General features: G+C 43.7%; 1 pseudogene; it reads left to right on the top strand.

Annotated features, from left to right (window-relative positions):
• The window catches only part of LOC132390180 (zinc finger protein 850-like), a 104,747-nt pseudogene that overhangs the window by 52,827 nt on the left and 35,963 nt on the right, over nucleotides 1-15,957 (top strand).

Here is a 15,957-nt window from a genome sequence, read left to right as displayed (position 1 = left end):
AAAAGCTGTAGGTTGTCAACTCTGCCTCGTACTGTTTGTCTCGCAGAAATGGTTGGACAGGAAGTGTACCTGTGAGTGTCGATACTCACAATATCCTCACATGACATGGTTAGACCGATACAGACACTGTTTAGTCTTTAAATATATAAAAAGTTAAACAAGCTTAAATCTTTATTATTATCACATCTATACGAATAGAAAAGATTGTATTTTGAAAGTCATAAATGTTAAGAGGGGAGGAGAGCAACCATTTGTGAGGTTTGGAAATATATTTTGTCTCATTCATTGCCTCACTAAATTATTCTTCTTCCTTTCAACACAAAGGGAAAAAGAGCCTCTTTCCAATCAGCTACAGTTGGTGGAGCGAGGCCAAGGGGTTGATCTGCTATTAATGATAATTGAAATGACGTAAAACTAGCTTAAATCCCAGAAATGTCTTGTTTTCCATTTGGCTTGGAAAATAAAACTAAATTTATCCAGGTTTCGAAGAGGATTTTGGATGATTAGCTTGTGTTTTTGATCAAAGTCAGACCGAAGATAAGTGAGCGGTGAATTTTTCTTTCATTGTTTTTAACTTTTAAACTTGGGTTTCCATGTTCATTCCTTGCTGAATATAGCTCCTTCATGGTATCCAATGGTACCCATTGGAAAGAGCGGAAGAATGCTCACATTTGTGTACAGGGATTTCCCAGCTTCCTCGGCCAATGGGTCGAGCGAGGAGGAATTTCACAAATACCTAAATAAAAAGCAGTCACAGCTCCAGGATTTCACCAAAAACGATCAAATATCCTAATGTTATTAGTGGTATTTTTCCCCACCAGCCAACACTTTCCAACACCCGCTTCCGTAAAATTCCCTCTATTTAATATCCGGGGTTGTTAAATTCCGTACTTGCTTATTTTGACTTTTTTCCAGAGGTGTCAGAGCGGCGCTCCGGTGAGCTCTGGTAGCACTGCACCCCTGAATGTATGAGACAGTACAGTGTTAAATGCAAAACCCCGAACAATGTCGATGATCAGAGGGATCTTAGACTCCAAGTTCATCGCTCCCTGAAAGAGACTGCACAGATTGATCGGGTGGTTAAGAAGCAAATGCAATGGTTGTCTTTATTAGTTGAAGTACTGAGTTCAAAAGTCATGAAGTTGTGCTGCAGCTTTGTAAAACTTGTTAGCCCACATCTGGAGTGTTTCATACAGTTCTGGTCGCCCCCATTCTCGGAAGGATGTCGGGGCTTTGGAGAAGACGCAGGAAAGGTTTACCAGGATACTGCCTGGATTAGAGGGCATGAGCTATAACGAGAGGCTGGGCAAACTTGTGTTGATTTCTCCAGAGCGGTGCAGGCTGGGGTGAGACTGGATGGACGTTTATAATATTACAAGAGGAATAGATAGAGTGGACAGAGGGTATGTTTTTCCTGAGGGTTGAAATGTCTGACACATTTAAGGTGAGAGGAGATGTGAGGGGCAAGTTTGTTTATTTCCACAGAATGCTGGGAAGCTGGAGTCTGTGCCTGGGATGCCCGGTCACGTGATCCCATTTGCCTCTTCCATTTAACCACAGATGTAACGATCTCTTTGTGCATGTTCACAATCTCCAGATGGGCGGTCACTCGTCCTCCAACTTGCCCGAACTCGTCTCGCTTCCTGAGGCTCCTCACATTTGTCCTGGAGCTTTATGGCTGTTGTGTCTTCTCCTGGATTGGGGTGGGTGAGGAAGCAGAACGACCCAGGTTGTGGGGATCTTTGATTTCACTGCCTGCTTTACCGAGGGACTGGGAAGTCTCGGGGGGAGGATGGTTTCTGTGATGTGCTGCTCTGTATCCAAAGGTCTCTGCATTTCCTCGCAGTCACAGATGGAGCAGTTACCGTGCAAAGCGTGAAGTGTCTGGATGGGAAACTTTCTATGGTGTGTTGATAAAAATTTGGTGAGGGTCAAAATATATCTGGCAAAGTCTTGTTGGTTTTTCTAATTCTGTCATTTTAGAATCTTTTGTACGATAGTATGTACTATTCATTCAGTACCTATGTGTTGCTGGAGGACCATCAGTGATCGTCCTTGATCCCTTCTCCCACCTGGTTCCATCTGCTCATCTTGTTCAACCTCTGTCCAGTCTCCTCACAACCCCAACCCCACTTCAGTGATATACATCAACCATCTGGGTCATCCTCAGTCCGCCTTGTATCCCACCTCCTCAATGTTATATATCAACAAACTTTCTTCCAACCCTTGTCTTCATTGTGAAGTGTTCTTTTGTCCCTTTGGCCTTGCTGATCATTTCCAGAATCGGTTATTGTTAGCTGGAATGCCGGAGGGTCATCAGGTCCCATTTCTGTTGTGCATTGGTGTGGAGGTGCTAGTTTATGAACAGTGACGGGCTGACACACTGCAGCATTTTACTGGCAGCAAAGAGTACTGGGAGAGTTGGTGCTTGGGCTCTAATCCTGTGATTGGCTTTCCAGGCAAATGGAACTGTTGTTGTGTTGGCTTGGACTTTGGTTAGTGCTTCTACAGATGGGGCTGGATGGATGTCCTTCTTCGAGCAGCTGGACATTGGTTGTGGGGAAATCCTGGATTGCACTACCCAGTGAGAGATGGGAGGACAATGTGTGAGACTCTCAGGGTCAGTGAGTGGCAGATTAAGCTGTGTGACTCTGTGAGGTTGGGTCCTGGGATATCATAGTTTTTCATCCAGGTAAAATGGTCCTGCGGATCGAGCTGCTTGGGCTTATGAGGTGTTGAGTGAGTATTTCTGGTCTGGGATCAGATGTTTGTTTCTGGAGTTCCTTTGGAAGCAATGACTGCCAGTCTGAGGAGAGGATGATTCCCACTTCCATCCTCACAGGGAGAGGCTGTGAGTAAATGAGCTGTTCCGTGTTTACAACAGTAGATATAGACCCTGAGTTTGGTGTTCAAACTGTGTTTGGAAATTCCTCCCCCCCCCCTCACTGTCACACAGTGGAAATCAGGCAGCTGTGCTGGAGATCTACACTAAAAACTGAAAATATTTGAAGTTATTCTGATGAAATGTTATTAATTGAATTGTATTGTAAGCTATTCCTTACCTGCTGAGTGTTTCTGGTATTTATGACAGAAATTAATATATTCATGATTGCTAAGTACCTTCAGGCTAACAGGAGGAAGACAGGAATATGGTGTTGGAATGAAAATCAGCCATGGCTGAATGGTGGGCAGACCATATGGATCGAATCACCTAATTCTCTTCCTGTAATTTATGTCTTACCATGACTGAATGACGGCTCCTTCTTATCCCATATCGTCTGTGTCATGTGAGGGACAATAAAAGATTGTTCACTGAGATCATTATATTTACCTTCAATGTTTAAATTTCAGTGAGTTTTGTTCCTAGTAAAATTCCTCCTTTTCATTGTTAACGTGCTTCATTATCTTACATGTTAAAGTTAGATCTGCAGTGAGAGGTTTATTGGAAGAAAAACCACGACTGAAGTCGAGGGAACAGCAACAAGTGAACCAGCCCGAGGATTGAGAGCACCGACTGGAGAGAACCCATCTGACTCGGAGATTCCAGTGATTCAGTCAGGAGAAAGTTTGGTGAGTCTCATTTACTCAAACACTGGTCCTTTAGACATTACATACCTGCACAAAGGAAGGTAGGAAATGGTTGGGAGTGAGACAGAATGTGCCCAGAAGAACCAGTTATGCCTCTGTCAGAACCAGTTGTGAAGAAGCCCCCCCCCCCAATATTCCCTTTAAACGTTTCACCCTTCACCCTTAACCCATGTCTTCTGTTCTTTTTCTCCCCTAGCCTCAGTGGAAAAAGCCTGTTTGCTTTCACTCTATCTAGACCCATCATAATTTTATATACCTCTATCAAATCTCTGCTCATTCTTCTACTCTCCAAGGAATAAAGTCCAAAACTATTGATCCTTTCTCTGTAACTCAGTTCCTCAAGTCCCGGCAACATCCTTGTAAACCTTCTCTGCACTCTTTCAACCTTATTAATATCCTTCCTGTAATTAAGTGACTAAAACTGCACACAATACTCCAAATTCACCCTCACCAATGCCTTATACCGCCTTACCATAACATTCCAACTCGTATACTCAAAACTTTGATTTATGAAGGCCAATGTACCAAAAGCTTTCTTTACTACCCTATCTACCCGTGACGCCACTTTTAGGGAATTTTGTATCTGTATTCAAAGATCCATCTGTTCTACTGCACTCCTCAGTGCCCTACCATTTACCTTGTATTTTCTACCTTAGTTTTTCCTTCCAAAGTGCAATACCTCACACTTGCCTGTATTAAACTCCTTCTGCCATTTTTCAGCCCATTTTTCTAGCTGGTCCAGATCCCTCTGCAAGCTTTGAAAACCTTCCTCACTGTCCACTACACCTACAATTTATGTATCATCAGCAAATTTGCTGATCCAATTTACCAAATTATTATCTAGATCATCGATATAGATGACAAATAACAATGGACCCAGCACTGATCCCTGTGGCACACCACTATTCACAGGCCTCCACTCAGAGAAGCAATCCTCCACTACCACTCTCTGGCTTCTTCCATTGAGCCAATTTCTAATCCAGTTTACTACCTCTCCATGTATACCTAGCAACTGAATCTTCCTAAATAACCTCCCATGCAGGACCTTGTCAAAGGCCTTACTGAAGTCCATGTAGACAACATCCACTGCCTTGCCTTCATCCATTTTCCTGTAACCTCCTTGAAACACTCTTGTTAATCATGCCCTACCATACGCAAAGCCATGTTGACTCACCCTAATAAGTCCCTGTCTATCTAAATACTTGTAGATCCTATCGCTTAACACCCCTTCCAATAATTTACCCATGACCGACGTCAAAGTTACCCTATAATTTCCTGAATTACTTTTTGAGTCTTTTTTACCCAACAGAACAACATGAGCTATCCTTGAATTCTCTAGCACCTCACCCGCAGATAACAACATTTAAATATACCTGCCAGGGCCCCTGCAATTTCAACACTAGTTTCCTTCAAAGTCCGAGGGAATACCCTGTCAGGTCCAAGAGATTTATCTACTCTGACTTGCCTCTAGATAGCAAGCACCTCCTCTTCTTCTTTCTGTATAGATTCCATGACCTTAATTCTTGTTTGCCTTACTTCCATTGACTTCATGCCAATTTCCTTAGTAAATACAGGAGCAAAAAAATACATTTAAGATCCCCCCAATTTCTTTTGGTTCCATTCATAGGTGACCACTCTGATCTTCAAGAGGACCAATTTTGCCAGTCTCCGTCGGTGCTGGAGGCCTGTTTCGTCAGGGTGTGGGCAAGGAGCCCTCGGCTCTTTGGCTTGAACCCAGGGCAAACCCTGAAGGTGGTATGGGGAACCACCAGTCCTGTCTGTCGCCAAAAGAAATTTGGAACTTTGGCCAGAAATGCAATGCTGTCTCTTCCTTTATCCTCTCCAATCACCATGACTGGGAATTTCTGTCCCTCGAGGGGTGCAAAATATTAGTTTTCCTCAGTTGAGCACCACGTAGGGTCATAACACAGAGTCACATGAGAGCTGGCCCCTGGCAGAAGGGGTTCAAATGTGGTGGAGTCCAGATAAAGTGCCCACCACTGGGTGGTCAGAGGAAGCTATCAGTTGTTCGCAGTAACAGCATGATATCCTTGTCCGTGCATAGAATCTCGACGTCCAACAGACAGAGCAAGTCTCTCCCTACGAGATTACACCCCCGTCTGGTGGTGACAGTAAATGAAACCTCACACTGCTTCCCCTGGAATTCCACCTGCTGTGGCTGGGTACGTGAATACGTACGTTCCGTGCCTTCGAACCCAGACAGTGATTGTAGCGTCTGATAGCTGGAATCCCTTTTCCGATACTATTTCCTGATCGAGACTGGTTGTGGTTGCCCCATATCAATCATAAACGGAATTGAAATTCCAGCACCTGTCAATATTACACTGGGCTCTTCCTGAGGGATGATACTCACAGTAGGAGGCATCCTTGCTTGTCCATTTCTAAACGGGTAGTTGTCCCCATCTGTCCCTTGGTAGGTTTTTGATCCCATTTCTGATCCCCAGATGTAGCCCGCTCGCATCCTTCCTGCTGAACATGTTCATTTTAAATATTAGTTCCCTTCGCGGTTGATCGGGATTCAAAAGCCGGGTCCCAATAATATGTCAAAGCTCGTCGCATTCTATTTCAGTCATTGTCAGGCCAGTCCATATTATTTGTTTTAATCCTGTTGGCTAACTTTGTTGGTAAGCATTGGAGCAGTAGGGCATTGAACAGGGGGGACAGATTCCCATCATTAAATGTTTGGTCTCCTGTGAAAGTGCCATAGCAGGCCACAAATCACTCCCAATAGTCTGGTCCTGATTTCCCCAGGGTTATGTTTGCATCCAGGTACTTTAGTGATGCTACAGGTTGCTGGACAGCCCTTTCCAATGCTTGAATGATCTGGTCTGTCTGTTCATTCTCATTATGGTTTTCCGCCTGTAACTCCTGATAGGTTTGGTATCTCAATTCTGCCTTCCATTTCCGCCCCTCATCAGCTGACAGAATCATGCAGCAGAGACCGAATAAATTTTACGGAGTCGCATTAAACATTTGTGTAGTACTCTGGACACACTGAGCAAACTGTGCTGGATTTTCTTTTCTATCTGGGGCCTGATTCATGATCATTATCGTTTCTTGAGGCTTCCAGGGTGCACACACAGGAATCACCATAAGACAAAGGAGCAGCAGTCGACCATTCAGCCCATCGAGTCTGCTCCTCCATTTCAACATGAGCTGATCCAATCTCCCCTTGAGTCCCATTCCCCCGCCTTCTCAGCATAACCTTTGATGCCCTGACTACTCAGATACCTATCAATCTCTGCCTTAAATACACCCAATGACTTGGCCTGCACTGCCGCTGGTGGCAACAAATTCCACAGATTCACCACCCTCTGGCTGAAAAAATGTTTTCGCATCTCCATTCTGAATGGGCGCCCTGCAATCCTCAAGTCATGTCCTCTCGTGCTGGACTCCCCCACCATGGGAAACAACTTTGCCACATCCACTCTGTCCATGTCTTTCAACATTCAAAATATTTCTGTGATGTCCCCCCGCATTCTTCTAAACACCAATGAGTACAGTCCAAGAGTGGTCAAACGTTCCTCATATGTTAACCCTCTCATTCCTGGAATCATTCCAGTGGATCTTCTCTGAACCCTCTCCAATGTCAGCACATCCTTTCTAAAAATAAGGAGCCCAAAACTGCACACAAGTGATGTCTTACCAGTGCCTTATAGAGCCTCAACATCACATCCCTGCTCCTATACTCTATGTTCCTCTAGAAATGAATGCCAACATTGCATTCGCCATTTTCACCACCAACTCAGTCTGGAGGTTAACCTTAAGGGTATCCTTAACAAGGACTCCCAAGTGCCGTTGCATCTCAGAACTCTGAATTTTCTCCCCATTTAAATAATAGTCTGCCCGTTTATTTCTTCTACCAAAGTGCATGACCATACACTTTCAGACAATGTAATTCAATTGCCACTTCTTTGCCCATTCCCCCAATCTATCCAAGGCTCTCTGCAGATTCTCTGTTTCCTCAGTACTACGAGCCCCTCCACCTATCTTAGTATCATCAACAAACTTAGCCACAAAGCCATCTATTCCATAATCCAAATCGTTGATACACAACGTAAAAAGAAACAGCCCCAACACGGACCCCTGTGGAACACCACTGGTAACCGGCAGCCAACCAGCATGGGATGCCTTTATAAAACAACACACACAAAATGCTGGTGGAACACAGCAGGCCAAGCAGCATCTATAAGGAGAAGCACTGTCCACGTTTTGGGCCGTGACCCTTCGTCAGGACTCAATGGGAATGCCTTTATTTCCACATTCTGTTTCCCGCCAATCAACCAACGCTCTATCCACATATGTAATTTTCCCGTAATTCCATGGACTCTTATCTTGTTTAGCAGCCTCGTGTGGCACCTTGTCAAAGGCCTTCTGAAAATCCAAATACACAACATCCACTGCATCTCCCTTGTCTAGCCTACTTGTGATTCCCTCAAAAAATTACACTAGGTTTGTCAGGCAGGATTTTCCTTTAAGGAAACCATGCTGAGTTCAGCCTATCTTGTCATATGCCTCCAGGTACTCCGTAATCTCATCCTTGACAATTGACTCCAACAACTTCCGAACCACCGCTGTCAAGATAACAGGTCTATAATTTCCTTTTTCTCCCTTGCCCCTTTCTTAAGTAGCAGTGTGACATTTGCAGTCTTCCAGTCCTCCGGAACCATGCCAGAGACTATCGACTTTTGAAAGATCATTGCTAATGCCTCCGCAATCTCCACTGCTACCTCCTACAAAACACGAGGGTGCATTCCATCTGGTCCAGGAGATTAGACTATTCAGCTTCCTGAGTAATTACTCTGTCGTAATTGTGACTGCGCACATTTCTCTTCCCTGACACCCTTGAATGTCCGGTATATTTCTGATGTCTTCCTCAGTGAAGACTGATGCATAATACTTGTTCAGTTCCTCCGCCATCTCCTTATCTCCCATTACAATTTGCCAGCATCATTTTTTATCAGTCCTATATCTATTCACAAAGCCTTTTACTCTTTATATACTTGAGAAAGCTTTTAGTATCATCTTTGATATTATTTGCTCGCTTCCTTTCATAATTCATCTTTTCCCTCTTAATGACCTGCTTAGTTTCCTTCTGTAAGCTTTTAAAAACTTCACAATCCCCTGTCTTCCCACTAATTTTTGCTTCCTTCTATGCCCTCTGCTTTACTTTAACTTTGGCTTTGACTTCTCTTGTCAGCCACGGTTGCATCCTTTTTCCATTCGAAAATTTCTTCTTCTTTGGAATATATCTGTCCTGCACCTTCCTCACTTCTCACATAACTCCAACCACTGCTGCTCTGCCGTCCTTCCTGCTAGTGTCCCTTTCCAGTCAACCTTGGCCAGTTCCTCTCTCATGCCACTGTAATTTCCTTTACTCCACTGAAATACCGACACATCGGATTTCAGCTTCTCTTTCTCAAATTTCACAGTGAACTCAGTCATGTTGTGATCACTGCCTCCTAAGGGTTCCTTCACTTCCATCTCTCTAATTACCTCTGTTTCATCACACAATACCCAATCCAGTACAGCTGATCCCCTAGTGGGCTCAACAATAAGCTGTTCTAAAAATCAGTCTCAGAGACATTCTACAAATTCTCTCTCTTGAGATCCAGTGCTGACCTGATTTTCCCAATCCACTTGCAAGATAATATCCCCCAAAATTGGAATTCCTTGGAATGTAGAAGATTGAGGGGAGATTTGACAGAGACGTACCAAAATCAGGAGGGTTATAGATGGGGAAAATGCAAGCTGGCTTTTTCCACTGAGATTGGGTGGGACTACTACCAGAGGCCATGGGTTAAGGGTGAAAGGTGAAATGTTAAGGGGAACATGAGGGGAAACTTCTTCCACTGACGGTCATCCGGGTGTGGAATGAGCAGAAAACCCAGCTGGTCCATGCGAGGTCAGTTTCAACTTCTAAGAGGGTTGTATAGGCACCTGGAGGGCAGGGGTACAGGAGCAGACAGTTTAAATAGTTCAACACAAACTAGATGGGCCAAAGGGCCTGATTCTGTGTTGTGCTTTTCTATGACTGTGACAAGAACCTGAAATAATATGATTATTCTTTTAATTCCTTTTAACAGCTGTGCGGACCAACCATTCATCTGGGCAGGAAACGTTTACATGGCTTCAAAACTGTGGCACTTCACATTGACAATAGATAAAAGAAAATCCCAGCTGCACGTCAACAAAGGGTATTTGTGTGAGAGTGTTCAGTTACTTTGCGGACAGGCACTCTTGCAGCTCAGTGGGAACAGAGAATAATACCAATGGAGAGAGTCAGACTGAGCCAGGTAACAGATTGGTGACGGGAGAAATGCCCCATTCTTATAGAGACAGGAAGATCATCAGAGAGTTTGATGGTCATTCCAGATACCTGCACTGTGCCCAGCTGGAAGATGACTTCTCTCTCCAACTTGGGTTGAACCTCACTGTAACAGTGTGATGCCAGATCACACCTTGACACCTCAAGTAATCTCGTCTGACATATTGTCCTTCACCCATTGATGTACTATAAATCTTTTTCAGGTTAAAAACAACAAGGAAATTATCTACGGGGAGGTCAAACACAACACGCTGTTTTGTTGTTTATGTCCAGATATTTAAGAAGTGGAACAAGGGATTTACTCGATCATCATTCCTACTCAGGCTGTGGGGAGTGATTCACTCGATCATTATTCCTATTCAGACTGTGGGAGAGATTCATCGATCATCTGACCGACTGACATGCTGTCAATTTACACGGGGGGAATCCATTTATCTGCTCAGTCATCCACTCTAATGGCTCACCAGCGAGTTCACACCGGGGTGTGGCCATTCACCTGCTTAGACTGTGGGAAGGGATTCACGTTGTCAGCTCACCTACTGAGTCATCAGTCAGTTCACACTGGTGAGAGGCCATTCACCTGCTCTGACTGTGGGAAGGGATTCACGTTGTCAGCTCACCTACTGAGTCATCAGTCAGTTCACACTGGTGAGAGGCCATTCACCTGCTCTGACTGTGGGAAAGGATTCACTTTGTCATCTAATCTTAAGCTACATCAGCGAGTTCACTCTGGGGAGAGGCCGTTCACCTGCTCAGACTGTGGGAAGGGATTGGCGTTGTCTTCCCACCTACTGAGACATCAGTTAGTACACACTGGTGAGAGGCCGTTCACCTGCTCAGAGTGTGGGAAAAGATTCACTTCGTCATCTCAACTTAAGGTACATCAGCGAGTTCACATGGGGTAGAGGCCGTTCACCTGCTCAGAGTGTGGGAAGGGATTTGCGTTGTCATCTCACCTACTGAGACATCAGTTAGTACACACTGGTGAGAGGCCGTTCACCTGCTCAGACTGTGGGAAAGGATTCACTTCATCATATAAACTTAAGGTACATCAGCGAGTTCACATGGGGGAGAGGCCGTTCACCTGCTCAGACTGTGGGAAAAGATTCACTTCGTCATCTCAACTGGAGATTCATCAGCAAGTTCACACTGGGGAGAGGCCGTTCACCTGCTCAGACTGTGGGAAAGGATTCACTCAGTCATCCCAACTACAAGCACATCAGCGAGTTCACACTGGGGAGAGGCCATTCACCTGCTCAGAATGTGGGAAAGGATTCACTCAGACATCCCACCTACAAGCACATCAGCGAGTTCACACTGGGGAGAGGCCATTCACCTGCTCAGACTGTGGGAAAGGATTCACTCAGTCATCCCACCTGCGAGCACATCAGCGAGTTCACACTGGTGAGAAGCCGTTCACCTGCTTAGACTGTGGGAAGGGATTTGCGTTGTCATCTCACCTACTGAGACATCAGTTAGTACACACTGGTGAGAGGCCGTTCACCTGCTCAGAATGTGGAAAAAGATTCACTTTGTCATCTCAACTTAAGGTACATCAGCGAGTTCACACTGGGGAGAGGCCATTCACCTGCTCAGACTATGGAAAAGGATTCACTCAGTCATCCCACCTGCGAGCACACTACTCAGTTCACACCGGGGAGACTCTAGATACCTGCTCGGACTTTGGGAAGAGATTCTCTCAGTCAAATCAACCAAATGTGCATCATTGAGTTCACACTGGAGAGACCGTTCACTGGATGTGTGTCCATCACCGTTGCTGAATGCAATTTCGAGACTGACTGTCGGTGCTGAACTCTGCAATCATTGCTGCTGCTCACCACACCCAGTTCTGCACCCTGGTCAATGGGCATGGGAGGAGTTTCTTCTGCTGCACATTCACCTTTAATAGGACTGGAGTTTAATATTCTGCATCTGTGACAAATAAATCAGTTCTATTTTAAACTCTGTCTCTGGTACTTAGTGAAATTATAACACACGTAGTGCACAGTAGAGAGTCAACTCAGGCCGCCTGGACTTTGCTGAGATTCAATTCCACGACAGTCCTTTTAAATCATCCCCTGTTATTCACCTCTCACTCTCCCTGTGGTGATGGGTTCCAAATAGTCACCACTCTGTGGGTGAAGAGGTTTCCCTTGAATTCTCTGTGGACTGAAGAAGTTGAGCTGACTGCAGTTCTGTCTGAGATGTTCTTCGCCCCTCAGATCTCTGGATGAGGAAGAATGACATTGGTAGTTAACCTCAATAATCACGACTCATTTCCATTTTATGGGTCATTTTTCCTACTAACAAAGGATAGTTGAAAACACAAGTGTCGTTTAAAGACTGGAATTAAAATCGGAAGCCATCAGTTGGATGTTCAAAGAATCATGGTCAGAAGCCAGAGGCAGGTCTGCACAGGGTAGAGTTTGTGGCTCTGGAAGATGGTTGGGGTAAGAACGTATTATGAGAAGGGAATCAGCAGCAGGAAGTGGAAACAAATAACAAAATAGGAACATTTTGAAGCTGATTGACAGAAAATAATTGGGTTGTCTGACTGATGACAGAAACAATACCTGTTGTGAGGTGCTCCATTGGTCGATGGAGATGTGGGTGTTGGGAATGGTTATAACTATTGAGGGAGTTAGTCCTGCTTGTTCATCCTGTAATATAATTTCTGGATGGTTATTATATAACCATATAATAATTACAGCACGGAAACAGGCCATCTCGGCCCTTCTAGTCCGTGCTGAAAGCTTACTCTCACCTAATCCCACTGACCTGCACTCAGCCCATAACCCTCCATTCCTTTCCCGTCCATGTACCTATCCAGTTTTTAAAAAATATCGAACCTGCTTCTACCACTTCTACTGGAAGCTCCTCCACACAGCTACCACTCTCTGAGTAAAGAAGTTCCCACTTGTGTTACCTCTAAACTTTTGCCCCCTAACTCTCAAATCATGTCCTCTTGTTTGAATCTCCCCGACTATCAATGGAAAAAGTCTATCCGCATCAACTTCATCTATCTCCGTCATATTTTTAAATACCTCTATCAAGTCCCCACTCAAACTTCTATGCTCCAAAGAATAAAGACCTAACTTGTTCAACCTTTCTCTGTAACTTAGGTGCTGCAACCCACGTAACATTCTGGTAAATTTTCTCTGTACTCTATTATATTGACACCTTTCCTATAATTCGGTGAACAGAACTGTACACAGTACTCTAAATTCGGCTTGAACAATGCTTTGTATATTTTTAATATTACATCCCAACTGCTATACTCAATGCTCTGATTTATAAAGGCCAGCATACCAAAATCTTTCTTCACAACCCTATCCACATGAGATTCCACCTTCAGGGGACTATTCACCATCATTCTATTATCTATGCCCCACAGATCACTCTGTTCTACTACATTCTTCAATGTCTTACTGTTTACTATGTATGTCCTATTTTGATTAGACCTACCAAAATGTTGCACCTCACACATCAGCATTAAACTCCATCTGACATCTTTCTGTCCACTCTTCTAACTGGCTTAATTCTCTCTGCAAGCTTTAAAAACCTGCTTCATTATCCACAACGCCACCTATCTTAGTATCATCTGCATACTTTCTAATCCAATTTACCGCCCCATCATCCAGATCATTAATGTATATAACAAACAACATTAGACCCAGTACAGATCCCAGAGGCACACCACTAGTCACCGGCCTCTAACCGGACAAACAATTATCCACCATTACTCTCCCATCTAGCCACTGATAAATCCATTTTACTACTTCAAAATTAATACCTAACGATTGAACCTTCCTAACTAACCTTCCATGTGGAATCATGTCAAAGGCCTTACTGAAGTCCATATAGACAACATCCACTGCTTTATCCTTGTCAACTTTCCTAGTAGCCACTTCAAAATGTTCAATATGTTTTATCAAACATGACCTTCCACACACAAATCCATGTTGACTGTTCCTAAACAGACCCTGTCTAATCAGATAGTTATATATACCATATCTAAGAATATTTTCCATTAATTTACCCACCACTGATGTCAAACTTACAGGTCCATCATTGCTAGGTTTACTCTGAGATACCTTTTTAAACAATAGAACAACAATACGCCAATTCTCTGGCACCATCCCCTTTCAAATGACATTAGGAATATTTTTGTCAGAGTCCCTGCTATTTCTACACTAACTTCCCTCAAGGTTCTAGGAAATATCCTATCAGGACCGGAGACTTGTCCACTTTTATATTCTTTAAAAGCTTTAGTACTTCCTCTTCGTTAATCATCTTAGTTTCCATAACTACCCTACTTGTTTCCCTTACCTTACACAATTCAATATAATTCTCCCAAGTGAATACTGATGAAAATAAAATTTTCAAAACCTCCCCCACTCCTTTTGGCTACACACATAGCTGTCCACTCTGATTCTCTCAGGGACCAATTTTATCCCTCATTATCCTTTTGCTATTAACTTAACTGTAGAAACCCTCTGGATTCATTTTCACCTTACTTGCCAAAGCAGCCTCATATCCTCTTTTAGCTTTTCTAATTTATTTTTACATTCTTTATATTAGATTCTTTTTACATTCTTTATATTCCCCGAGCACCACAATTGCTCCATGCTGCCTATATTTATTATAGATCTCTCTCATTTTCCAAACCAGGTTTCCAATATCCCTTGAAAACCATGGCCCTCTCGAACTTTCAACCTTTCCTTTCAACCTAATAGGAACATAAAGATTCTGTACCCTCAAAAATTCACCTTTAAATGACCTCCATTTCTCTATTATATCCTTCCCATTAACAAATTGTCCCAATCCACTCCTAAATCTTTTTGCATCTCCTCAAAGTTAGCCTTTCTCCAATCAAAAATCTCAACCCTGGTTCCAGTCCTATCCTTCTCCATAATTATTTTGGAACAAATGGTATTGTGATCACTGGACACTATGTGGTCCCCAACACATACCTCCGTCACCTGAGCTATCTCATTCCCAGCAGGAGATCCAACACTGCCACTTCTCTAGTTGGTATCTCTATGTATTGCTGCAAACAACTATCCTGCACACATTTTACAAACTCAAAACCATGCAGCCGTTTTACAGAATGGGCTTCCCAGTCTATGTGTGGAAAATTAAAATCTGCCACAATCACAACCTTGTGCTTACTACAAATAACTACTATCTCCTTACAAATTTGCTCATCCAATTCTCGCTCCCCATTAGGTGGTCTATAATACACCCATATAAGTGTTACTACACCTTTCCCATTCCTTAATTCCTCCCAAATAGTCCCCCTGGACGAGCCCTCTAATCTATCCAGTGAAAACACCGCCCTGATATTTTCTTGGACAAGCAATGCAACGCCTTCCCCTCTTGCCCCTCCGATTCTATCACACCTGAAGCAACGAAATCTAGGAATATTTAGTTGCCCTTCTGCAAACATGTTTCACTAATAGCTACAACATCATATTTCCAGGTATCAATCCATGCTCTAACCTCATCCACCTTTCTTACAATGCTCCTAGCATTAAAATAAATGCATTTAAGAAACTCTCCACCTCTTCCTCTCTGCTTATCCCTAACGGTGCGCACAACTTTATTATCTTTTTGTTTTCCTTCTCCCCTACATCTTCGGTATGAACCCTCCTACATCAGGGAGGAAGTTCAAATCATATCTGTGTTAAATGTTTAACCATCACAGTAACTGAAGGCAGCTGCAGGTTCACGAGGGACTGTTACTGTCAAATTCTGCAGTTTTTGCGGCTGCTCATCGCACCCAGGACTGAACCCTGGTCACTGAGCCTTGGAGGAGTCTGTAAGGCTGATGTTAGCCTTAAACTAGACTGGTGTTTAATATTGTGGATCTGTGAAAGATAGATCAGTTTTGTATCAAATCCCGTGTTTCAGGTACTTACTGTCTCCACTGCACTCACTATGGACGCTACAAAGTCCAGTCGGCCCATCTGGTTCCTGCCCATGTTTCTGTTCCATATCCGGATATCAAAATCTACCCC

This window comes from Hypanus sabinus, unplaced genomic scaffold (assembly GCF_030144855.1).
Source record: "Hypanus sabinus isolate sHypSab1 unplaced genomic scaffold, sHypSab1.hap1 scaffold_80, whole genome shotgun sequence".
Lineage (NCBI taxonomy): Eukaryota > Metazoa > Chordata > Chondrichthyes > Myliobatiformes > Dasyatidae > Hypanus > Hypanus sabinus.
The sequence above is the reverse complement of the archived record's forward strand: the minus strand, read 5'-3'. Positions and strand labels throughout refer to the sequence as shown.